This window comes from Triturus cristatus, chromosome 6, assembly GCF_964204655.1.
Source record: "Triturus cristatus chromosome 6, aTriCri1.1, whole genome shotgun sequence".
Taxonomy (NCBI): Eukaryota; Metazoa; Chordata; class Amphibia; order Caudata; family Salamandridae; genus Triturus; species Triturus cristatus.
The window spans coordinates 548760322-548787449 of NC_140589.1; positions in this window are offsets into that span (position 1 = coordinate 548760322).

Consider the following 27128-nt stretch of genomic DNA (forward strand, 5'->3'; position numbering starts at 1 on the left):
TCCATGTACCAGCTTCCCCAGGGGCGACCCGGAGGAGGGGCTAGCGGAGTGCGGTCCATTGCGATTGTTTCTACAAATATGGCTCCCTTGAGCTTTGAGCTGACGAGCTCCTGGACGACGCACCTGCGTGCCTGTGCGGGCAACAAGGCCTTTGACGGTTGTTTGGCGGCCCTCTTTTCCACCCCTAACTATTTTCTCTACTGAGGAGGGAAGTTATCCCGAAACCCGAGCCATGTCTCGGGCGATATTCTAAAACCCGGGACATGTATCGGGTCTAGAGATCATCAGTCCAACAAGTACTTACTTGCACCCACTGGGGTGAACCACTCAAGAACTTCGTGTTAGAGATCATCAGTTCAACAAGTACTTACTTGCACCCATTGGGGTGAACCACTCAAGAACTCCATGTACCAGCTTCCCCAGGGGCGACCCGGAGGAGGGGCTAGCGGAGTGCGGTCCATTGCGATTGTTTCTACAAATATGGCTCCCTTGAGCTTTGAGCTGACGAGCTCCTGGACGACGCACCTGCGTGCCTGTGCGGGCAACAAGGCCTTTGACGGTTGTTTGGCGGCCCTCTTTTCCACCCCTAACTATTTTCTCTACTGAGGAGGGAAGTTATCCCGAAACCCGAGCCATGTCTCGGGCGATATTCTAAAACCCGGGACATGTATCGGGTCTAGAGATCATCAGTCCAACAAGTACTTACTTGCACCCACTGGGGTGAACCACTCAAGAACTTCGTGTTAGAGATCATCAGTTCAACAAGTACTTACTTGCACCCATTGGGGTGAACCACTCAAGAACTCCATGTACCAGCTTCCCCAGGGGCGACCCGGAGGAGGGGCTAGCGGAGTGCGGTCCATTGCGATTGTTTCTACAAATATGGCTCCCTTGAGCTTTGAGCTGACGAGCTCCTGGACGACGCACCTGCGTGCCTGTGCGGGCAACAAGGCCTTTGACGGTTGTTTGGCGGCCCTCTTTTCCACCCCTAACTATTTTCTCTACTGAGGAGGGAAGTTATCCCGAAACCCGAGCCATGTCTCGGGCGATATTCTAAAACCCGGGACATGTATCGGGTCTAGAGATCATCAGTCCAACAAGTACTTACTTGCACCCACTGGGGTGAACCACTCAAGAACTTCGTGTTAGAGATCATCAGTTCAACAAGTACTTACTTGCACCCATTGGGGTGAACCACTCAAGAACTCCATGTACCAGCTTCCCCAGGGGCGACCCGGAGGAGGGGCTAGCGGAGTGCGGTCCATTGCGATTGTTTCTACAAATATGGCTCCCTTGAGCTTTGAGCTGACGAGCTCCTGGACGACGCACCTGCGTGCCTGTGCGGGCAACAAGGCCTTTGACGGTTGTTTGGCGGCCCTCTTTTCCACCCCTAACTATTTTCTCTACTGAGGAGGGAAGTTATCCCGAAACCCGAGCCATGTCTCGGGCGATATTCTAAAACCCGGGACATGTATCGGGTCTAGAGATCATCAGTCCAACAAGTACTTACTTGCACCCACTGGGGTGAACCACTCAAGAACTTCGTGTTAGAGATCATCAGTTCAACAAGTACTTACTTGCACCCATTGGGGTGAACCACTCAAGAACTCCATGTACCAGCTTCCCCAGGGGCGACCCGGAGGAGGGGCTAGCGGAGTGCGGTCCATTGCGATTGTTTCTACAAATATGGCTCCCTTGAGCTTTGAGCTGACGAGCTCCTGGACGACGCACCTGCGTGCCTGTGCGGGCAACAAGGCCTTTGACGGTTGTTTGGCGGCCCTCTTTTCCACCCCTAACTATTTTCTCTACTGAGGAGGGAAGTTATCCCGAAACCCGAGCCATGTCTCGGGCGATATTCTAAAACCCGGGACATGTATCGGGTCTAGAGATCATCAGTCCAACAAGTACTTACTTGCACCCACTGGGGTGAACCACTCAAGAACTTCGTGTTAGAGATCATCAGTTCAACAAGTACTTACTTGCACCCATTGGGGTGAACCACTCAAGAACTCCATGTACCAGCTTCCCCAGGGGCGACCCGGAGGAGGGGCTAGCGGAGTGCGGTCCATTGCGATTGTTTCTACAAATATGGCTCCCTTGAGCTTTGAGCTGACGAGCTCCTGGACGACGCACCTGCGTGCCTGTGCGGGCAACAAGGCCTTTGACGGTTGTTTGGCGGCCCTCTTTTCCACCCCTAACTATTTTCTCTACTGAGGAGGGAAGTTATCCCGAAACCCGAGCCATGTCTCGGGCGATATTCTAAAACCCGGGACATGTATCGGGTCTAGAGATCATCAGTCCAACAAGTACTTACTTGCACCCACTGGGGTGAACCACTCAAGAACTTCGTGTTAGAGATCATCAGTTCAACAAGTACTTACTTGCACCCATTGGGGTGAACCACTCAAGAACTCCATGTACCAGCTTCCCCAGGGGCGACCCGGAGGAGGGGCTAGCGGAGTGCGGTCCATTGCGATTGTTTCTACAAATATGGCTCCCTTGAGCTTTGAGCTGACGAGCTCCTGGACGACGCACCTGCGTGCCTGTGCGGGCAACAAGGCCTTTGACGGTTGTTTGGCGGCCCTCTTTTCCACCCCTAACTATTTTCTCTACTGAGGAGGGAAGTTATCCCGAAACCCGAGCCATGTCTCGGGCGATATTCTAAAACCCGGGACATGTATCGGGTCTAGAGATCATCAGTCCAACAAGTACTTACTTGCACCCACTGGGGTGAACCACTCAAGAACTTCGTGTTAGAGATCATCAGTTCAACAAGTACTTACTTGCACCCATTGGGGTGAACCACTCAAGAACTCCATGTACCAGCTTCCCCAGGGGCGACCCGGAGGAGGGGCTAGCGGAGTGCGGTCCATTGCGATTGTTTCTACAAATATGGCTCCCTTGAGCTTTGAGCTGACGAGCTCCTGGACGACGCACCTGCGTGCCTGTGCGGGCAACAAGGCCTTTGACGGTTGTTTGGCGGCCCTCTTTTCCACCCCTAACTATTTTCTCTACTGAGGAGGGAAGTTATCCCGAAACCCGAGCCATGTCTCGGGCGATATTCTAAAACCCGGGACATGTATCGGGTCTAGAGATCATCAGTCCAACAAGTACTTACTTGCACCCACTGGGGTGAACCACTCAAGAACTTCGTGTTAGAGATCATCAGTTCAACAAGTACTTACTTGCACCCATTGGGGTGAACCACTCAAGAACTCCATGTACCAGCTTCCCCAGGGGCGACCCGGAGGAGGGGCTAGCGGAGTGCGGTCCATTGCGATTGTTTCTACAAATATGGCTCCCTTGAGCTTTGAGCTGACGAGCTCCTGGACGACGCACCTGCGTGCCTGTGCGGGCAACAAGGCCTTTGACGGTTGTTTGGCGGCCCTCTTTTCCACCCCTAACTATTTTCTCTACTGAGGAGGGAAGTTATCCCGAAACCCGAGCCATGTCTCGGGCGATATTCTAAAACCCGGGACATGTATCGGGTCTAGAGATCATCAGTCCAACAAGTACTTACTTGCACCCACTGGGGTGAACCACTCAAGAACTTCGTGTTAGAGATCATCAGTTCAACAAGTACTTACTTGCACCCATTGGGGTGAACCACTCAAGAACTCCATGTACCAGCTTCCCCAGGGGCGACCCGGAGGAGGGGCTAGCGGAGTGCGGTCCATTGCGATTGTTTCTACAAATATGGCTCCCTTGAGCTTTGAGCTGACGAGCTCCTGGACGACGCACCTGCGTGCCTGTGCGGGCAACAAGGCCTTTGACGGTTGTTTGGCGGCCCTCTTTTCCACCCCTAACTATTTTCTCTACTGAGGAGGGAAGTTATCCCGAAACCCGAGCCATGTCTCGGGCGATATTCTAAAACCCGGGACATGTATCGGGTCTAGAGATCATCAGTCCAACAAGTACTTACTTGCACCCACTGGGGTGAACCACTCAAGAACTTCGTGTTAGAGATCATCAGTTCAACAAGTACTTACTTGCACCCATTGGGGTGAACCACTCAAGAACTCCATGTACCAGCTTCCCCAGGGGCGACCCGGAGGAGGGGCTAGCAGAGTGCGGTCCATTGCGATTGTTTCTATAAAGGTACATATGTAGGCCCTGCAAGACACAGTTGTGTGACCCACCATGCCATGGATAAACTATGGAGAGCATGACACAATAGCAAATGAGATGACATGGAATTGTGACTGAGGAGCAAGGCCCTGGGGACAATCCAGCACTGCATCTGCACCACACAGCGTGGCAGGCAATAGGGATGAGCAGGGATCACATCTAGGAACTAGAGGCACATGCAGCATAGGTAATACTGATAACATGCCCACCCTGACTGGCACAATGCACCTTGAGTGTATGTCCAGACAAACATCACACACTGGCCAGTCCTAGCAAGGAGATGACAGGTCTTGACATGTAGGCCATGCCCGCACCACCCACCCCCTACATGAGACTAATCTGTGGAGACACAGGAAGCACTTACATCTCTTAGTCAGGGTGAAATACACATGGGATGCAAAACTTCAATATTGCACACAAACTACCCAAGGTGCGGCTGTCCAAATATTCATATACAAATGGGCATCATCAGATGATTGCAACAAGACACAAAGGCAATGGCCACCGTGAGTATGTAATTGGAAAATCAGGTCAGGCTGGACAGTGGACACTTGTAATACATCTCACGTCAATATACATGGTGCCAGGGGACAATGGCACCGAGCACAACCTATGCTGTAGACACAGAGATTGTCGACATTCTCGGATTACACACATGATACCTAGGAAAAGATGCCCCTGGGGACAGTAGTGGCCACACAACTCCATGCTCCTGAATGGGAATGACTGCAACACACGCTAACATCCCTGCACTATGCGTAACGCACAATCATGCACATCATGTCACAGGCCACCACATGGGACATGCCTGCTGGAAGGCCTCACAAACGAGAGATTAACTCCCATGTCTGGAATCAGCATTAGTGCCAACTGACATGGAACCCACAAGTCCAGAACTGGACAGGGCACAGGCAAGGTCACCAAACCTGTTACACACCACCCCCACACATGATGCTGCAGGCATTGTACACTTGGAGAAGGTGTCAGGCTACATAACCTTGTGATGGAGTGACTACACACAGACCAGGGAACACATTGCAAGGAGGGGAAGGGAGGCAGGAGAGCCCTGCAACACTGTGGGTAACATGATCTGCACAGCACCATAAACCCTGGAAGTGTATCCATGGAACAGTGCAATAACAAATGCTGGTGAAACACAACAAACACACACATGTACCTACCCCCTTCCGGCTGCTGCATCTCCTGTAGGCGCCTGTCCAAGTCAGGAAAGACCACCGCCAGCACACGTTTCTGGATGTGGGAGAGACGGCGGCGCCCGCGGTTCTTATGGCTCTCAGGTGAGTCCCCCAGCAGGACCCGTGCGATCCTCCGCGTCCAGCACCGGATATCCTGCCAGCGTTTCATCACCTGGGACAGGCGCCGCTTCCGACCATCCGCACTCCTCACGGCGCTGACGGCGTCCAGCCATATCTGCTCCTTGGCAGAGGCGTCTACCTGTGAGGATGGACAAGTGACACTACATCAATACACCTGGCACATGTCACAGGGACACAGATTAGAACACATTTGCAGTTTACAACAAGGCATAGTATGCATCCAACGCATTGCACCTTTGTCATAGGGACATGATCCTCTGGGGGAAGGCCAAAAGCAGTACGTGCCATTGAAAGGACACAGGTGGAATGAGGGCAACTACACAATCAATGATCCAGGCTCACACTGTGCATCACACCCACCCCTCCTGTCTCAGGGCACTGCTGGGAGTGTTAGGCACCCACCCCTCCTGTCTCAGGGCACTGCTGGGAGGACTCTGCACCCACCCCTCCTGTCTCAGGGCACTGCTGGGAGGACTCTGCACCCACCCCTTCTGTCTCAGGGCACTGCTGGGAGGACTCTGCACACACCCCTCCTGTCTCAGGGCACTGCTGGGAGGACTCTGCACCCACCCCTCCTGTCTCAGGGCACTGCTGGGAGTGTTAGGCACCCACCCCTCCTGTCTCAGGGCACTGCTGGGAGGACTCTGCACCCACCCCTCCTGTCTCAGGGCACTGCTGGGAGGACTCTGCACCCACCCCTCCTGTCTCAGGGCACTGCTGGGAGTGTTAGGCACCCACCCCTCCTGTCTCAGGGCACTGCTGGGAGGACTCTGCACACACCCCTCCTGTCTCAGGGCACTGCTGGGAGGACTCTGCACCCACCCCTTCTGTCTCAGGGCACTGCTGGGAGACATCAGGCATTCCCCCCCCTTGGACCCCCCCTACAGTACATAGCATGTGTGTCACACCTGGACACAATGGCAGAAGTCACAGTCACAAAAAAGGGACACAGTCTGTGCCAGTGGACACTGCACTCACCTGATAACCTGGTCGCCCATACAGCATGGGGTACCGTGGGAGGATCACATCCACCAAAGCCATGTTCTCCTCCAGGGTGAATGGCTGTGACCTCTCCACAGCCCTTGACATGGTTCCAGGGAATCAGTAGCAGCAGATGGGTCGTTGAATACAGAGATGTGCAGGCAAGTGCTCCCTCATGGGACCTTGCTGCCTTATATCTGCCTTGCTGGCCCATCTCATGCACAGGAGTACAGAGTGATTGGTCACTCACATTTGCATCCTATGTTTCCTCCAATCCCTTCAAACCTAGCAGTCTGTGGGTTCTCAATCTGTTTTTTTCTCCTGCATGATGTCAGCCCCACAAACACATTGCAACAAAGTAGATTCATTCCAACTGACTTCTGCCATGCAGCTTCCTGAACAAATTCAAAATTTGAACTTGGTCTCCATGACAACCAGCATGCATGTAGGCCTTAATACTTGTCCCTCATGTGTCCCCTATGGAATTTGGAGCTTCACACACAGGTACGGTGCGTTCCGGGGCCCTAGGGCACCCCAAATGCATAGCAACGGCCCGTACACACGCCTGTACGCTCCCTATCAGTATGGGTGTCCTTGCGTATGCGTACTCGTAGTGGTACGGGCCGTACACGCGCCTGTACGCTCCCTAGCACTACGTGTACGCATACGCAAGAACACCCATAGTGGTAGGGCCGTACACGCGCCTGTACGCTCCCTATCACTCTGGGTGTCCTCGCGTATGCGTACTCGTAGTGGTACGGCCTGTACACGCGCCTGTACGCTCACTATCACTACGAGTACGCATACGCGAGGACACCCATACTGATAGGGAGCGTACAGGCGCGTGTACGGCCCGTACCACTATGAGTACGCATAAGCGAGGACACCCATACTGATAGGGAGCGTACAGGCGCGTGTACGGCCCATACCACTACGAGTACGCATAAGCGAGGACACCCATACTGATAGGGAGCGTAGAGGCGCGTGTACGGCCCTACCACTATGGGTGTTCTTGCGTATGCGTACTCGTAGTGGTACGGACCGTAAACATGCCTGTACGCTCACCATCGCGATGGGTACACATACAGCAGCACTCCCATAGTGATATTGGAACGTACACAGGCCCTCTTAGCAGCAGTACGGCAGTTTTCACACATCACAGTGGTGACAGGCAGCACACAGGAAGGAATAGGGCGGACATACTTGTCCATGGATGGACATCAAGGCATTGCCTGGGCATTACTACATGTGTGGGGCACAGGTGTGACAGGCTGTGATGTGGAACATTACTCCTGAGTCGAGAAGGCACCAGATGTATGATGAGATGTGTACAGATGTAATGTGTGACGGTGCAATGTGTGCCAGGCATGCCCTTGACTCCTTTGACATGCGTGCATGTCGTACTGCACAATTGGGATGAGCGTCACTGGCATGGCATGGACACCAACACACGGAAGTGTCCCCTGATGCCCGGTACAGGGGTTACCACACCTGACTTGTCACTACCCACGGTGCACGATGTGACTATGTCATGTATGTGTGGGGGCTTCCCATTAGGTTGATGTTGGAGCACCCTCAAAAGCTGCAGCTGTTGCAGCAACCAACATGTGTATGTGTGTAGATTGACATTGGACACTGTTCCGCACACCATGCCACATGTGGTATCGGATGTGAGGTTCGTATGTATGCATGGGACACGGAGTAGCGTGACAAGGACATGTCTGCATCCTCTCAATGAATGTGTGGTGAGTCATGACATGTGCACCTTCATGGCAAGGTGTGTGGGCTGTCCTAGTGTAATGTCATGTGACCTGTGGCTCTAGTGTTCCGCTACCAGTCTCTGCAATCGACATCCTACTTCTGCTGATTTGTGGGTGTATGTCACTCCTGTGTTGCGTCTGGCTGGTCACTTGCACTGGGACACAGCTAATCCCATGGCATGGCATGTGGAGGTTCTCAATCTCCGTGTGTAGCTGGGTCTTGGTAGGAGTGTCAGCTGCCAGCCATACGTGTCCAGGGCATGTGGCACATACCTGACTCCGTATGTAGCATATGTGTATAGACAGATTAACATGTGCTCAGTACAAATTATTTGTTGTTGTGGGGCACTCACTCTTCCTTGTCACTTCCAAATTACTGCAGAGCGCCGCCTCTTCCCCGAGCAATTCCGGACTTGGCTGCCATGCGGGAGAATGATCGTATCCGGTGCTACCGCTTCCCCCAACGGTTGATTCTGGAGTTGACGGCGAGACTGGCACCACACCTGCAACCGCTGCACAGGTATCCTACGGCACTGACACCCAAGCTGAAGGTAATGGCAGCCCTACATTTTCTAGCCACGGGTACCTTTCAAAATACCATAGCTCATGTTGGTGGCATGCCCCAGAGCATGTTCTGCCGTGTGCTGCATGATTTCTTAGAGGCCATGTTGATTCACTTGGATGACTTCATCAAGTTCCCAACCCCTGAACAGTTGACTGGGGTCAAGCGTGGATTCTATGCCCTGGGAGGGATGCCCCATGTCATTGGGTCCATAGATGGGACACATGTTGCTTTGGTACCACCACACGCACAGGAGGTAGCGTACCGCAATCGGAAGCACTACCACTCCATCAATGCCCTTGTGGTGTGTCTGTCCAACATGGTGATTTCACATGTCTGTGCTCGTTTTCCAGGATCAGCACACAATGCCTACATCATGAGGAGTAGCAGGGTGCCTGAAATGATGATGCAGCTGCGCAACGAACGAGCATGTGTTGTTGGTGGGTACAGTCTGTCTGACCTGTATTTTGCATAGCCTACCAGCATGACCGCTCCCCCAGTTCTAACGATGTCCATGTGCTTCCCATGTAGGGGACGCTGGCTATCCCAACATGCCATGGCTGCTCACACCTCTCCGCAACCCCATCACGCCGGCCCAGCTCCGCTACAACACTGCCCATGGCCGGACAAGGCGAGTGATAGAGAGGACGTTTGGCCTGCTGAAGAGCCGATTTAGGTGCCTCCACAAGACCGGCGGCGCGCTCCCATATGCCCCTGCGACGGTCTGCAAAATCTTCATGGTCTGCTGCATGCTGCACAACATGGCAGTTGAGAAAGCTGTGCCACTCATCCTGGATCAAGATGACCAGGACCATCCACCCGTGGAGGACGAAGGGCTTGGCAATGGGGCTAGTGATGTGGAGGATGTGGAGCCACAAGAGGACATCCGGACTCGGCTCATACGCGACTTCTTTGCTTAGTGGTGAGTACCAGTGTCTGAGTGTGCACACATTGCTCCCCGTGTGGCATGTGTTGTGATGTGTGTCTCCACCTGCATGTATGGCACGTGAGTCAGAGGTGTGTGTGAGTGTGTCACTGGAGTGATGGTGCCAGTGATGGTTGTATTTCCCCAGTCATAATTGTGAACTAGCATGTTGTCATCCATACATGTGTCGAGTACATGCACATGCAAGTGGCTGTGCTTTTTGTGGCTGACTTCTTGTGTGTCTCTCATCCCCAGGTACTTGCGCATGCCGTCTGCTGGTTGCATTGTTGTGGCACTGCTATTCCTCATGGACACGTCATCGTGGGCTGACTCAGCGTTACACGCACGGACAAGTTTGGAAGTCTCCTTAGGGTAAGGGATGCATCAGGGGTGTATTGGGTGTGGCAGTTGTTCACGATGTATGCACACTGCCCCTGTTGATGTTTGGTTCCTCTGCAGCCATGTAGCATCACCATGGGACACGACATGCAGCTGTGTACACCTGAATAGATGGTCTGACTGGTTGACAGTCATGAGTGATGGGATGGTGCATTGTGATGATGGCATCAATGTGTGTAACACTGCCCTCGGATACATACGGTTTGCATTGGCTTGACATGGTGTGGGACTTCTACATCAGCGGATCAATGTTGTATGGCAGGCTCTCTGTGAGCAGCTGTGGGTGTTTAGCTGTTGGCCGACAATTGTGTGCCAGTTCCATGGCTATCACGCATTTGTGCTGCAGAAGGGGGGTGCCAGTGTTGGACCCACATGTTACTCCACATGAAGTGTTCATGTGTACTTCAAGTTGCCTCTGCAATCCCGAAAACATGACTAATAAAGTTGTCCCTATGCCTCCAAGGTGCCTCTTCTCAGTCAATGCTGGTGTGTTGCCACGGTGCATCCAGCATGTCTGGCATGGTTGTCCCTGATAGTGGCTATGTGTCTATGTGTCGAGTAGCAAGATGCATGCTGTGTGTGTGGGCTGAGACTGTGTATTGTGCATGATGTCCATGACTGTGTGGGTATTGTGACATGTGCCATCCCCATGCATCCAACGTTGGCCAGGCCCCCATTCTCTGCATCCACCGGACTCAAGCTTGCAGGACATGGTTCTGCCACCTGTCTACACATACCTGGGTGCCCCCCAGGACACTGGACTGGATCCCTGACCTCTGCGCATGACTGTTGCTGTACTCAATGTGTCTGTCAGCTGTCAGCTGGTTGGGCCCATCACGGGTGTGTATGGTGCTCCATGTCTGTCTTGCCTAATACACTGTGACCCGTGTGTCCTGTGCCAGAATCAGGCCCCAGGGTGTGGATGGTTGAAGTCAAAAGAGAACTCAGGCATGTTCAGACTTTACAAGACACATGTAAGGTAATAATGCAACCAGCAGGCATCTTCTCTTCATGGTGTGAATTTTTATTTTTGTGGGGGGGTGGGCGGGGGGGGTATGACGTGAGGGGCTTTCCGGGAGTTTGGAATCCAAAGTTCAGTAGGGGAGTTGGTGTCCTTGCCATTGGAAATCCTCAGAGTCCATGCCACAGTCTTTGTCAACATTGGTCAGACAGTGACCAGCAAGGCCATGTGGCAGAGAATGTCTCTTGATGCTGTGATGCTGTTGCTCCAGTTGGCCAGGTGCCAGGCCAGGTGTCCTGGGAGATGGTGATGTAGCGCCGACCCTCACGGTCCTTTCCGTGGACGACCCGGCCTCCTGCGGGGACCCTCAGAAGCAGGCCGTGACGATGTTTGGGATGCTCCATCGGATGTTTCTTCCTCCTCCTGATCCCTCCCTGTGGGTGGTGATGTTCTCCGCCTTCTGGCACAGGGAGAGTTGTCCATGTTGTCGGCCATCCGACGGAGTGTATCGTGAATTCCCGTGTACACCGTCACGAGCTCAGCCTGTCCGTCCTCCATCCTCCGTTGGTGTTGCAGTAGACAGGCATGTTGCACCGCATGTTGCTAGGCCTGCTGGGTCTTTATCTCATCGAGGGTCCCCTTGATCTCATTGAGGGTGGACACAACCTGGGCCATGCCCGTGGTGTCCTGCCGGTATGTGTCCAGGATGTTACGGACATGGGAATATACCGGTTCCCCAGCCAACTGGTCAGGCTGGCTCCTCCGTCGTCCTCCACTCCCACCAACCCTGCCCACTTGCACCTGGCCTGCCCTTGTGGGCACATCGGGTCTCCGGGACCCCTGAGGGGTGGCATTGGCGTTGTCGCCTGCCTCCTTCTGGGTGCCCGGGACACCGTGTCCCTCCTGGCCAGCCTGGCTGCTTTGTGGTGGTGGGGCAGGGATCCTGGGTGTCTCCTGGGATGTGGCAGGAGTGGGGGTGGTGGTTGGCCCCGTTGTACCTGACGCAGGTGCTGCAGGTGGTTGGACACCAGAGGGGCCAGGTTGGTCGGGGTCGTCCACAGAGTGGTGAGAGTCGTCGCTGCCGGTGGGATCGGCCTCCCGCAGATCCGGGTCCTGTGAGTCTTCCCCCCCAGTGTTGGGGGGTGAACCACGAGGTTGACTAGTGTGTGAGAGAGACAATGTTAATTTTGGTCCATGCAACATCCATGTTTCATCAGTTTCAAAGTTGGCACATTTCCTCTTGGACTTAGGATCTGTCTTGCATTCCACTCACAGTGCACTTGTGCATGGGTGTGTCCCTTGGGCACCACTTTGGCCCCTTTCACTATGTGTGGCACAGTCTTACTTGCTGCGTCAAGTGTGACTGCAGTCAGCAGTGGAGTGGGCATGTGTGGCGAGCCATGCATTGGCGCCTTCCGTGTAGCACTGTACATGTGCACATGGAGTGGATCCACACACTTATATAATGCAGGTAGCTGTCGTTGTGCTCGTAAACAGGTTGTGACATGGCCCTGAGTTTTGCCATGGAGAAGAGGGGGGGTTCTGGCACTGGCCACCCTTGGCTACATGCACGCAGTCTACCTGCTGACGAGCAGACATTCCCACACACCACACAGCTGATTTGCTCTCCCTGTGTCTCCCTCCCTCTCTGTCCCCCTCTCCCTCCCTCCGTGTGTCAGCCTCCTCCCTCTGTCCGTGTCCCTGTGTCTCCCTCCCTCTCTGTCCCCCTCTCCCTCCCTCCGTGTGTCAGCCTCCTCCCTCTGTCCGTGTCCCTGTGTCTCCCTCCCTCTCTGTCCCCCTCTCCCTCCCTCCGTGTGTCAGCCTCCTCCCTCTGTCCGTGTCCCTGTGTCTCCCTCCCTCTCTGTCCCCCTCTCCCTCCCTCCGTGTGTCAGCCTCCTCCCTCTGTCCGTGTCCCTGTGTCTCCCTCCCTCTTTGTCCCCCTCTCCCTCCCTCCGTGTGTCAGCCTCCTCCCTCTGTCCGTGTCCCTGTGTCTCCCTCCCTCTCTGTCCCCCTCTCCCTCCCTCTGTGTGTCAGCCTCCTCCCTCTGTCTGTGTCCCTGTGTCTCCCTCCCTCTCTGTCCCCCTCTCCCTCCCTCCGTGTGTCAGCCTCCTCCCTCTGTCCGTGTCCCTGAATGCGTCCCTCCCGTCGGGACGCATTCAGGCTGCGGTTCACGAACCAGGAAGTATGATCCGCACCGACGTCACCCCGCACGGATACAATTTTCCGCCTGCCAAAAACTGCCGGGAAATCAGGACGACGCGCACAAGGAGCACCTGTACGCGACGGACAGCCATGGACCCGAACCTACGTGTCATCCCAGCCCTCATAGCAGTCCACCTGCTCTACAGGCAACGACGCAGACGCCGCAGAAGGTCAGAATAACACCCAGGGGCAAAGGGGGGGGCAGGGGCAGGACATATAACCTCCACCCAAGTCACAAATTACACATGCCCTGGACATACCTGACCTGCAGGACCTGGTCACCTCGAGGGGGTGGGGGCGTGTCCAGCAACGCAAGCGTCCGCCACAACGGAAGTGGATGTTGACGCGAACCGGCAACACAACAGTACCGGTACGTACCGTACCCAGGCCTTAAGAGCGTGGGTACGGGTCGTACCACGCCCACCACTACGTCACCCTAACAATGGCAGTACAGCCCGTACCCACGTTCTAAAGGCCTGGGTACGGGCCGTACCAGCATTTTTGGGGTGATGTAGGGGTACGGTGTGTACCCCTTGGGGGTCTGCACCATACCCAGGCCTTCAGAGCGTTGGTACGGGTCATACCACGCGTACCCCTACATCACCCCAACAATGCTGGTACGGCCCGTACCCAGGCCTTAAGAACGTGGGTACGGACCGTACCGCCATTGTTGGGGTGACGTAGGGGTGGGCATGGTACGACCCGTACCAACGCTCTGAAGGCCTGGGTACGGTGCAGACCCCCAATGGGGTGCAATAGGGTACGCACCGTACCCAGCCCTTCAGAGCGTGGGTACGGGTCATACCACTTGTACCCCTACATCACCCCAACAATGCTGGTACAGCCCGTACCCAGGCCTTTAGAACGTGGGTACGGGCCGAACCGCCATTGTTGGGGTGACATAGTGGTGGGCGTGGTACGACCCATACCCACGCTCTGAAGGGCTGGGTACGGTACGTACCCAGGCCTGCAAATCGTGGGTACGGGTATGTACGGAGCGTACCCCCCCCCGTGTATGAATGGAGTGTACCCCCACCCGTGCATGAATGTAGCGTACCCACACCCCACCAGTGTATGTACGGAGCGTACCCACACCCGTGTATGAATGGAGCGCACCCACACCCGTGTATGAATGGAGCGTACCCACACCCCACCAGTGTATGTATGGCACGTACACCCACCCGTGTATGAATGGAGCGTACCCACACCCGTGTATGTCCCGACCGTACATGCCCAGACATAGGAGGGGTGGGTGCGGAGTCCTCCCAGCAGTGCCAAGACACAGGAGGGGTGTGTGCAGAGTCCTCCCAGCAGTGCCCAGACACAGGAGGGGTGTGTGCAGAGTCCTCCCATCAGTGCCCAGACATTGGAGGGGTGTGTGCCTATCACTCCCAGCAGTGCCCAGACACAGGAGGGGTGTGTGCAGAGTCCTCCCAGCAGTGCCCAGACATAGGAGGGGTGTGTGCCTATCACTCCCAGCAATGCCCAGACACAGGAGGGGTGTGTGCAGAGTCCTCACAGCAGTGCCCAGACATAGGAGGGGTGTGTGCCTATCACTCCCAGCAGTGCCCAGACACAGGAGGGGTGTGTGCCTATCACTCCCAGCAGTGCCCAGACACAGGAGGGGTGTGTGCCTATCACTCCCAGCAGTGCCCAGACATAGGAGGGGTGTGTGCAGAGTCCTCCCAGCAGTGCCCAGACACAGGAGGGGTGTGTGCAGAGTCCTCCCAGCAGTGCCCAGACACAGGAGAGGTGTGTGCAGAGTCCTCCCAGCAGTGCCCAGACACAAGAGGGGTGTGTGCAGAGTCCTCCCAGCAGTGCCCAGACATAGGAGGGGTGTGTGCCTATCACTCCCAGCAGTGCCCAGACACAGGAGGGGTGTGTGCAGAGTCCTCCCAGCAGTGCCCAGACACAGGAGGGGTGTGAGCAGAGTCCTCCCAGCAGTGCCCAGACATAGGAGGGGTGTGTGCCTATCACTCCCAGCAGTGCCCAGACACAGGAGGGGTGTGTGCAGAGTCCTTCCAGCAGTGCCCAGGCATCGGAGGGGTGTGTGCCTATCACTCCCAGCAGTGCCCAGACACAGGAGGGGTGTGTGCAGAGTCCTCCCAGCAGTGCCCAGACATAGATGGGGTGTGTGCCTATCACTCCCAGCAGTGCCCAGACACAGGAGGGGTGTGTGCCTATCACTCCCAGCAGTGCCCAGACACAGGAGGGGTGTGTGCCTATCACTCCCAGCAGTGCCCAGACATAGGAGGGGTGTGTGCAGAGTCCTCCCAGCAGTGCCCAGACATAGGAGGGGTGTGTGCCTATCACTCCCAGCAGTGCCCAGACACAGGAGGGGTGTGTGCCTATCACTCCCAGCAGTGCCCAGACACAGGAGGGGTGTGTGCCTATCACTCCCAGCAGTTCCCAGACATAAGAGGGGTGTGTGCAGAGTCCTCCCAGCAGTGCCCAGACACAGGAGGGGTGAGTGCAGAGTCCTCCCAGCAGTGCCCAGACACAGGAGGGGTGTGTGCCTATCACTCCCAGCAGTGCCCAGACACAGGAGGGGTGTGTGCAGAGTCCTCCCAGCAGTGCCCAGACACAGGAGGGGTGTGTGCAGAGTCCTCCCAGCAGTGCCCAGACATAGGAGGGGTGTGTGCCTATCACTCCCAGCAGTGCCCAGACACAGGAGGGGTGTGTGCCTATCACTCCCAGCAGTGCCCCGACACAGGAGGGGTGTGTGCAGAGTCCTCCCAGCAGTGCCCAGACACAGGAGGGGTGTGTGCAGAGTCCTCCCAGCAGTGCCCAGACACAGGAGGGCTGTGTGCAGAGTCCTCCCAGCAGTGCCCAGACACAGGAGGGGTGTGTGCCTATCACTCCCAGCAGTGCCTAGACACAGGAGGGGTGTGTGCAGAGTCCTCCCAGCAGTGCCCATGGAAAAAAAAGGGTGCAGTACCCACAGATACCATGCCCACAATAGTCAGTCAGGTGCTCAAAGACCCTGGAGAACACGTAACATGTGTGCGAGGCTGGGAGTACACACATGCATAGTGTGTAAAAGGGAACATGTCCATATGAAGTAACTTCAATATACTCCACACACAAGTACAGTGACCACCAAGGATGCCACAAATGATGCAGGTGGAGACATTGCCCAGCATGCATGGCCAAAGTAGAACGGATCCGTCATACACCAAGGATATGTAGACACAGCTCAGCACAACAATTGGGAAACACCCTGCAGGGAAGATGTCAGGTGCCACAGAGGAAGGAACACTCCTTGGGACAATGTCACCATACAGTAAGAGCTTACATGACCAAAGATTATTTGCAGAGACCTTGTGATGGCACACAGATACCAGGGTCCATCCCATGAGCAGCACACCACTACATTTGCCAGACACCTAACACATTATCCCCACCCCAAACATGGAGCAGCACCACCAACAGCAATTCGAGAAAAGCAGTAGTGTGCAAAGGGAAAAAACATAGCTTTATTCAGCATAAAAAAACGATTTGTAATTAAAAGTTGAATATGTACAAGGCCCATAGGGCAGTCCATAGTCCAATTCCTGGTGGGGGACACATAGGGACGCGTGTCCCCTAGCTTGCCTGCACAGTTCATACCTCCTTTGCTTTCACAGGGGGGGCATCATGTGGGGGGGAAGGACCAGGCACCGCAGGGACAGGAGGGGCAAGGGTAGGTGTTGTGGGTGCAGGGACGGAGGACTCCACCACAGGGGGTGGGGCAGCGCCAAAGGTGGAGGTCAGAATGGCGCTGCACACGGTTGCAAGGTCCCCCAGCGTCTCCCCTGCACCCGAAGGAACCACAGGCCCCAAGGAGGGGGGGGGTCGGAGGGATGGGTCTCAGCACTACTGGGGGAGGGTGTGGACGGGGGGGGGGACTCAACCACCCTGACCGGGGACTCCTTTGACTGCTTGCAGGATGGTGTCACTTTGGGGCTCAGGGACAAAGCGGCCATGAAGGAGTCTTTGGTGGAATCCTGGCCAGGAGAGCTGAGGGGAGTGGATTTGGAGGTAGTGGGTTGTGATGAATGTGGACTCCCACTGTGGCTGCGTGTCTTCCGTTTGCCCCCCGACCCAGTGGGTGTGCCTACTTCACCCTGTGTGTGCATGACAGGAGGTGTGCGCTTGGCCTTCCCTGGTGGTGTGGTGCCTGTGTCTGGTGGGGTGCGTGCATGGCTATGTCTGGGTGTGCTTTGGACAGGCATGGGAGTGGGAAGTGTGGATGGTGCAAGGGTAGGGGGGGACGTAGCGCTGCAGGAGACCCACTGCTGCAGTCAGTGTCGAGTCAATGGACCTCAGCAACTGGCGTTGGTCAGACTGCGCAGCTGAGATGCCCTCCATGTATGCCTCCATCTGGGTGAGCACTCGTGTGTGGCCATGGAGGACATTAAGCATGGGATTGTGACAGAGGAAGTACTTACACCTCTTACTCTGGGATAAAAACACATGGCCTGCACTAAATCCTGATTGTACACAAACTACCCCTGGTGCGCCTGTCCACATATATCATTGACAATCAACCATCATGAGATTGTCGTTGCAAGACACACAGGCACTGCCCACTGTGAGTATGCACAAGCAAAATTGGGTCACACTGTACAGTGGACACATGTAGCACAGTTTACGTCAATGCAGATGAGGCCAGGGTACAATGCCACAGAGCCCAACCTATGCCCAACCTATGCTGAAGACACAGAAAATGTCCACATAGTTGGATGACACACATGATACCTAGGAAAAGGTGCCCCAGGGCACGGTAGTGGCCACACACCTCCATGGTCCTGGATGGATATGACTGCAACTGAAGCAACCGTCCCTGCACTATGCATTAATCCCACTCATGGACATCATGTCAGAGGGCACAACATTGGACATGCATGCTTGAAGGCAGTACACTTTAAAGACACACTCCTATGTTGGGACTCAGCATCAGTGCCAACTGACATGGACCCCACAATGACTGAACTGGCCAGGGCACAGCCAAGGTCCCAAAACCTGTTACACTCCACCCCCACACATGATGCTGCAAGCATTGGGCACTTGGATTGACTGCCAGCCTAGATTACCTTGTGCAAGAGTGACTACACACAGACCAGGGAACACATGGCAATGAGGGGAAGGGAGGAAGAACAGCACCGGTTTACTTTGGGGAACTGGTTATGCACTGCACATGTAAACCCTGGCATGCAACTGCGCAAGTGGCATGCAACTGCGCACTTCCAAAAGCTGGTGACACACAACAAACACACATGTACCTACCCCCTTCCTGATGCTGCTTCTCCAGTAAGCGCCTTTCCAAGTCGGGGAAGACCACCGCCAGCACACGCTTCTGGATGTGGGTCAGACGCCGGCGCCCACGGTTCTTCCGGCTCTCAGGTGAGTCCCCCAGCAGGACCCGTGCAATCCTCCTCGTCCAGCACCGGATATCCTGCCAGCGTTTCCTCACCTGGGCTAGGCGCCGCTTCCGACCCTCCGTATTCCTCACGGCACTGACGGCTTGCTTTCATATCTCCCCCTTGGCATGGACGCCTACCTGTGAGGATGCAAAAGTGAGAATACTTTAATTCACCTGAGCAATGACACAGAGACACACATATTAACAAATTGTCTTCTTTGAACAGGCCATGGTATGCAGGCAACTCATTGCACATTTGTCATAGGGACATAATCCGCTGTGGAAGGCAAAATGCACTACGTGGCATTGAAGGTACACAGGTGGCATGAGGGGTGCCACACAATCAATGATCCTGGATCACACTGTGCATCACAAGCTACACAAGGATTATGTACAACACCTCAAAGCAGTCACATGTCCCAGCCCACTGACGCTACCTCAGCAGAGTACACAGACACACACAGGCACAGGACAATCACCTGCCATTGCCAACTGCGGGCACAAACCTCACTCTGCCCATGTGCCACTAGACTGGGGGGTGTCACAGGTGTGGGGCTGGCTCAGCACGGCAGTCACACAGCACTGCTCCCTGCTCACATCACATGGGCAGGGTATATCCATCCCTCATGCAGCTGGTGTGCAACACTCCCCATATGCACTCACCCACATGACAGGGGACTTACACACACACCAATGTCCAGGGGACGAACACATCATTTGGACACTCACAGCACAGGTACACTAAACAAACACACATCTATGGGTACTGTCACCTGTCACACTGGGGGGACCACAGAATCACATCAGGACTGTAGCAACAACATTCCCAGGAGGAGTAGCCAGGCAGAATGTGGCATGCACCATGCATTGATTGTCACAGTAAGCACAATGCAAGTGAGGAGTGCACACAGGAACCACAGCATGCTCTGCATGGGAGACATGAGGCCTTCCCCACCCTGTGTCCCACTCCAAACAACATTGCATGTCTGTCACACAGGGACACTATGCCAGAAGTTACAGTCACAAAAAAGGGGCACAGTCTAAGCTAGTGGAGTCTGCACTCACTTGCTCCCCTGGTCGACCATACAGCATGGTGTACTGTGGGAGGATCACATCCACCAACGCCACATTCTCCTCCATGGTGAATGGCTCGGCCCTCTCCACATACCTGGACATGGTGCCAGAGAATTCACGAGCAGCAGCAGTGTTGTGGAATGAAAGGATGTGCAGGAAAGTGCTCTCTCATGGGACCTGGCTGCCTTATATCTGCCTTGCTGGCCTGTTTCATTCACAGGAGTACAGAGTGATTGGTCAGTCACATTAGCATCCTACGCTTCCTCCAATCCCTGTAAACCTACCCCAGTGAGTGGCTTTGCATGGTTTAAAAATTGAGCATGATGTCAAGTCAACAACCACTTTGTACTTCACCTACACTTTCAATGGAGCTTTTGTTGGAAGAAATACGCTCTCTTAAGCCTTACATGACAGAGACTAATTTTCGCCTCCAGCACCTTGAGGATAATTGGTCAAATACAGAGAAGAGGGTGGATGCTCTTGAGATTCATGTTGAATCTATTCAAGCAGTTACAGACCACATTCCTGATATGCGAAGGGAGATCATGCATCTGGCGCAGCAGGTGGAGAATTTGGAAAACCGAAATAGGCGTAATAACCTACGCATTTATGGCCGTTCGGAAGGACTTGAAGGTCCTGACCCCTTGCTGTTTTTTCACTCTTTTCTACCAAAAATCCTCGGTTTTCCTGCAACACCTCCTCTCAACATCCAACGAGCTCACCGCTTTGGTCACAGCCCGGCTTCTTCGGCTACGTCCTCTCATGTGAAGCCTAGAGGTGTTATTTTATATTTTTTGGAGTTCACCGATCTGCTCAAAGTCCTACAGGCTGCCAAACAAAAAGGAAAGATTCTTTGGAATGGCTCTAATTTGTTCTTTGCCCAAGATTATTCTAAAGCCACGGCAGATCGCCAGAAGAAATTTTTGGACATGAGGCCTGCCCTCCGCAATTTGAATGCTCGCTATGGTCTATTTCATACATGTTTGTTCAAAGTGACATATCAAAACAAAACAACTAATTATGAGGATCCTGCACTTCTCCAGCATTTTTTGAATACTTGTAGAGATGAATCTATGGACATGTCTCGATCGTAATTTCTTTGCTTGTATTGGCATTTGTTGTCCTTCTCTGTTTTACTTTCAATTTTTGCATTTTCTCTTCTGTGTTCAGTACATGACTTGGTTGGTTAACATTTTTTCTTCTTTGTTTCCTTTGTAGATATATTATACAATCCCTTCCTCCTTACTTATTCATTATCCCTGGAGGTTGTTGTTCCTCGTGCCCTCGTCAGTCCTGGGGTTGTCCGTCTTGATATGCTGCCTTTTCCTATGTGGCTTCACCTCCCCCATCCTCAATGTTTATCTGTGGTATGTTTTTATGATATATTTTATTGGGTTTCTTTACTGTGTCTCTTTGTTTTTTGTTTTTCTTTTCAAGTATTGGTGATATTTCATATCTTTTATATTATTTTTGGCTCTTTTTCAACTATTTCTATTTCTCCTTACTTTTTCTCTCTTTATTATAGTCATATTACATATATTGAGGTTGTTGTTTTTCTTCTTTTTGTCCTCGTCCTTTCTGTCATTTACTTCTCTCCTTTCAGTTTGTTAACTTTCTTCATTTCCCGATTTTTGATTTGTCTTTGGTATTTCTTTCCATATTTATCTCTAATCTTCATTTTTTTCACTTTGTATCTTTCTGCTTACAATTTCTTCTTTTCCAGAATATTTATGATTTCATACTTCATTCTCATATCCCTTCACTTCTCCTCTAGCGCCATTGTTCCTTTCTCAGATTTTTATATGATGTTATTTATTTATTTGGTTTTTCATATGTTTAAGTATCTCTCGCATAATGTTTTTGTTATGAGTTTTATTTTTAGATGTCGTTGAATATATTTACTTGGAATGTTAAAGGTTTGGGTTCCCCCATTAAACGGCAATGAGTTTTATCTCACTTAGCAAACTTAAAAGGGGATATTGTGTTATTACAAGAAATTCATGTAAAAGAGGCTGAAGTTATGAAATTACACCGTAATTGGGTGGGTCATGTTTTTGCGTCTCCTGGTTCAGGGAAACGTAATGGTGTTGCCATTCTGTGCCATAAGCGGTTAAATATCAAAGTTATAAATCAAGCCAATGACTCTGATGGTAGGTGGGCTACTGTATCTTTGTTGGTTGATAAAATCCCTTTAACCATTTTTAATCTGTATGCTCCGTCTATACAAGACAAATTATTTTGGCCCCAGATTCTCAATTTGCTGATGCAATTCTCCGATGAATATCTCATTCTAGGGGGTGATTGTAACACAATTATGGATCCTATCTTAGACCGGAGGTCCCATTCTTGTTTTTCGCCTTCTTTCATGCATAATCAATTCACATCCACTATATCCCAACGTTCTCTTGTTGATTCCTGGAGACACGTGCCATCCCACGCTTCAGGAATTTACTTATTACTCACCGGCTCATTCTTCCCAATCCTGGATTGACTACATGTTTATTTCTAAAGCCCTGATCCAACACAGTACTTAATCTGACATAGGTTCTATTTTAATTTCTGATCACGCTCCAGTTTCCTTGCGCTTAGAGTTACTCCCCCCCATAAAAGGTACTAGAAGATGGAGGTTTAATAACTCTCTTTTATTAGACCCCAAATTTACCCCTGCTTACCTTGAGTTTTCATCCCTATTTTTTTCAGAAAATGAGTCTCCTCTGATATCTCCTCAGGTGTTATGGGACACTTTTAAAGCTGCTTCTAGAGATTTCATTATTTCGTTCGTTTCCCATAAAAGACGTGTTGCCTCCCACTCCCTACAATCAATCAACACACAAATTAAAAAATTGGAACATACTTATTATTTAACTAAGTCTCTGTCTGATTTAGATAAACTTCTTAAAGCCAAACTTTCCTTTAATAAATTCTCCACAGAGTCTGCAAACTTAATTTTACTTAAATCCAGTGCCAAGTACTACAGCGCGCAGAATAAGGCAGGTAATCTTCTTGCAAAGTATCTTAAGGTTAAGAGGGAGCGCACAAAAATCGTGTCTATTGTCTCCGCATCTAATATCACTCTTCATAAAGATGAAGATATTCTGGCGGAATTCACAAACTTTTATCAGAATCTTTATACTCCGGAATCCCCCCTCTGTTATCGGATATTGACCTTTATTTATCCTCTATCCCTTCTCCTTCTTTTCCAGACACTGATTTTGCGCCATTAGAAGCAGATATAGGCCCTAAAGATATCCTGGAATCCATTCAGGTGCTTAAAAAAGGCAAAGCTCCTGGACCAGATGGGTTTACAATAGAATTTTATATTCATTTTTCTAAGTTGCTTGTTCCCAGACTTCATCAGCTGTTTTCATTCTTTATATCATCCAAAAAATCTGAAGGTTCCTTTCAAGAAGCTTTAGTTTGTCTCCTCCCTAAGGATAATAAGGACCATACTTTAAGTAAAAATTATAGACCTATTTCTCTGATCAACCTAGACTATAAAATATTCGCAAAAATTCTTGCACTTCGTCTCGATAAAATTCTACCTAATATAATTGGCAAAGAACAATGTGGATTCATTAAGGGTCGTCATCTTTCTGACAATACCCGCCTCTTTTTCAACGTCCTTAGCAAGTCCCATTCCTACCAACATTCTTTAGCCGCTATTGCGTTAGACGCCGAAAAGGCTTTTGACAGGGTTAATTAGCAATTTATGTTCGCAGTTCTTGTTTTGTTTGGTTTTGGCCAGAAATTTCTTGCTTATATTTCTTTACTGTATTCTTTTCCTAGATCTTTTATTTTAGCTAATGGCCTTGTTTCTTCCTCGTTTCCTCTCTTCAGAGGTGTCCGACAAGGATGTCCTCTTTCTCCTCTTCTTTTTATTTTGACATTAGAACCTTTCTTGACAAAAATTAGAATGAATAAGGATATTACCGGCTTCCCTTATGGGGATAAGCATTTGAAACTTTCTGCTTATGCGGATGACAGTCTTTTATTCATCTCTAACCCCCAATCCTCTATTCCATCCTTTCTATCGGAAGTCTCTGCCTTTGCAGATGTATCAGGTTATAAACTTAATGTTGATAAATGTGAAATCCTCCCTTTGAATAAATTTTGTTTACACGTAGACTTCTTGGCCTCTTCTTTTCACTGGAGTCCGATTAAGATTAAATACTTAGGTTTGTGGTTCAAACCCTCTATTAAGGACACTGTCACATTAAATATTAAAAATTTACAATCAACGCTAAAAGATTCTACGACTCGGTGGCATCCCTTGTTTTTATCCTGGTGGGGTAGATTAGACTCGATTAAAATGATGTTAGTACCAATAATTTTGTTTTATCTTTCTAATCTTCCAGTTAATATCCCTAAGTCTTGTTATAAGGATATCTATTCTACTCTGTCAAAATTCTTATGGAATCATAAGAGAGCTAGGATGTCGTTTGCGAAACTTAAATGCCCTAAACAACTGGGTGGCGTTAACTTTCCGGATTTTGCGTCTTATCACACCTCTTTTTTCCTAAGGCATTCTGTTTCCCTGTTATCTGATCAGAGGTCTGAAATCACTTCAACACCTTTGTGGGTTGAGATTGAATCTTCTTTCTTTCACCCTTTTACTTTTGAAGAATTTGTGTCACTGTCCCATATTCCTAATAAATTATCTCTTCCTATTCTTAAAAACTCTCGGAAGATCTTTTCCCCTCTTTTCCTGGAAGGTTTAGATGATCGCTCTCGTTTTTTGCAATCTTCTTTGTGGTATAACCCTCTTATTAAAATTAGGAACAAGATGATATTTTGGAAAGACTGGAAAGATTTTGGTGTTAATTGGACTCATCAATTGTTTGATGAAGGTACTTGTATTTCCTTTTCTATCTTTCAGTCCCTCTTTTCTTTGCCAATATCATTCGAACCTAAATATAATTTATTACGTACAGTTGTTCTGGATAGTTATGATGCCCTTTCTGATTCCGTCGTTCACATCAATTCTTCTCCTCTTTCCCTTCCTTATTTGCTTGCTTCTTCCTCCGCTTCCCATATCTATAAAAGATTGAGAGATGTTTCTAGCAACCGAGATAAATCTAAAGTAGAAAATGATTGGGAGTCAGATTTGGGAGAATCTTTTTCTGTCTCAATGTGGCAAAAGATCTGGACCAAGATAAGGAAATGATCTAGAGCAGCTAATACAACTCAAACGTTATTTTTTATATATAATAGACTTTTGATCACTCCCGACCAAATTACATATAATTGATCCCTCCATCCCCTCCTCTTGCTGGTCTTTCAGCCTCACTGGCAGATTTGAAACATATGTTATTTATTTGCCCGGTGATTTATAAATTTTGGTCTGATGTGTGGAGTCAGATTAATAAGATGTTTTCCACCCATTCCCCTCTTACTTTTTCACATATTTTTCTAGGTAGTCTCTCAGATATATGGTCCTCTTCTACTGCTAACACATCTATTATTGGTCTACTTATAGCTGTAGAGTTTCAACAAATCACTAAATCTTGGAAAGATACCTCAAATGTTTCTTTTCAAGCGTGGTGGTATGGAGTTTGCTACCATCACAGATTAGATAGGGCCTATGTTTACCCCATTACACTAGCTATTAAACATGATTTATTATGGCTCCCCATTACAGATTTCTTAAACTTGTCTGCTCGATCCCTGCCTTTTCATAATCCTTGTACAGAAGAAGTTCCCAAACCTCCATGAACATATTCCTGATGGTTTCATATGTCTGTTTGTAATGATTGGCTTATGGTTATCTTTATATATTTTTATTAGAGGAGTTTCTGTATCTTTTGTATTCTATTTATATTTATTGTATAATTTTGCATATTAATGGATACATTGTTATTTGCATATGTCTTGTTTCATTAAATGACACTGTCTTCTTTCTTTTCTTCTTTCTTTTTCTCTCTTTTCTATTTCCTTCCCTTCTCCTTTTATTTCTCTATTGTACCTATGACATTTCTTTTTGCACCTTAGATGTATTTTAGACACTGTATTTTATTGTTATTCTGTTGTAATTGACCTCAATAAATCTCCTTTTAAAACTAAAAAAAAAAAGAAATCCCATGATACTTGTCCACATCCAGGGTGCATCTGCACAGCTCTGCTACTACATCCGGCGACCAGGCCACATCAACGTCCAACAGAGATGGGGGGAGTGGATCACTGCCAGCTGCAGGATGACCTTCTCAATCCACCCACACATTCAGGATGCAGCCCACAACCACAACACAACCTTGTGGCACTGTGATCCAACACCCAATTGTGCCATCTCCATGCATCCAACCTTGGCCGGCCCACCATTCTCCACATCCACCTGACTCAAGCATGCAGGACATGGTTCTGCCATGTGTCTACACATACCTGGGACTCCCACCCCAGGACACTCCACATGATCCCTGACCTCTGCGCATGACTGTTGCTCCTCTAAATAGGTCTGTAGGCACAGTTGTGCGGGCACCCCCTCAGCTGGTTGGGCCCATCACGGGTGAGTATGGTGCTCCATGTCTGTCTTGGATGATACATTGTGACCCATGTGGGTCCTGTGCCAGACTCAGACCCCAGGGTATGGATGGTTGGAGTTACTACTGAAATCAGGCATGGTTTGACTTTACAACACACACATGATGTGGAATAATGCTAAATGACGGCATCATCTGGTGATTGTGAAGATTTTATTTGTGGTGGGGCACGTAATTGGGGGGATGACAAGAGGTGCTTGGCGGGAGTGTAGAATCCAAAGTTCACAGGGGGAGTTGGTATCCTTGCCATTGAAAGTCATCAGAGTCTATGCCACAGTCTTTGTCTACATTGGTCAGACAGTGACCAGCAAGGCCATGTGGAAGAGAATGTCATTTGCTGATGTGCTGCTGTTGGGCCAGAGGGCCAGGTGCCAGGCCAGGTGACCTGGGAGATGGTGATGTTCCGCTGACTCTCACGGTCTTTTGCGTGGACGACCCACCCTCCTGCGGGGACCCTCAGAAGCAGGCCGTGACGATGCTTGTGATGCTCCATCGGATGAATCCTCCTCCTCCCGATCCCTCCCTGTGGGTGGTGATGTTCTTCGCCTGGTGGCACAGGGAGGGTTGCCCATGTTTTCGGCAATCCGACGGAGTACACGGGTCATTTCCGTTTGCACAGCCACAAGCTCAGCCTGTCTTGCCTCCATCCGTCCTTGGTGTCGCTGTTGACAGGCATGTTGCTCGGCCTGCAGGGTCTTCATCTCCTCGAGGGTCCCCTTGATGTCTGTGAGGGTGGACGCAATCTGGACCATGCCCCTGGCATCACGCCGGTATGAGTCGAGGATGTTGCTGACGTGTGACATTACCGGTTCCTGAGCCAACTGGTCAGGTTCGCGCCTCCGCCGTCCTCCACTCCCACCAC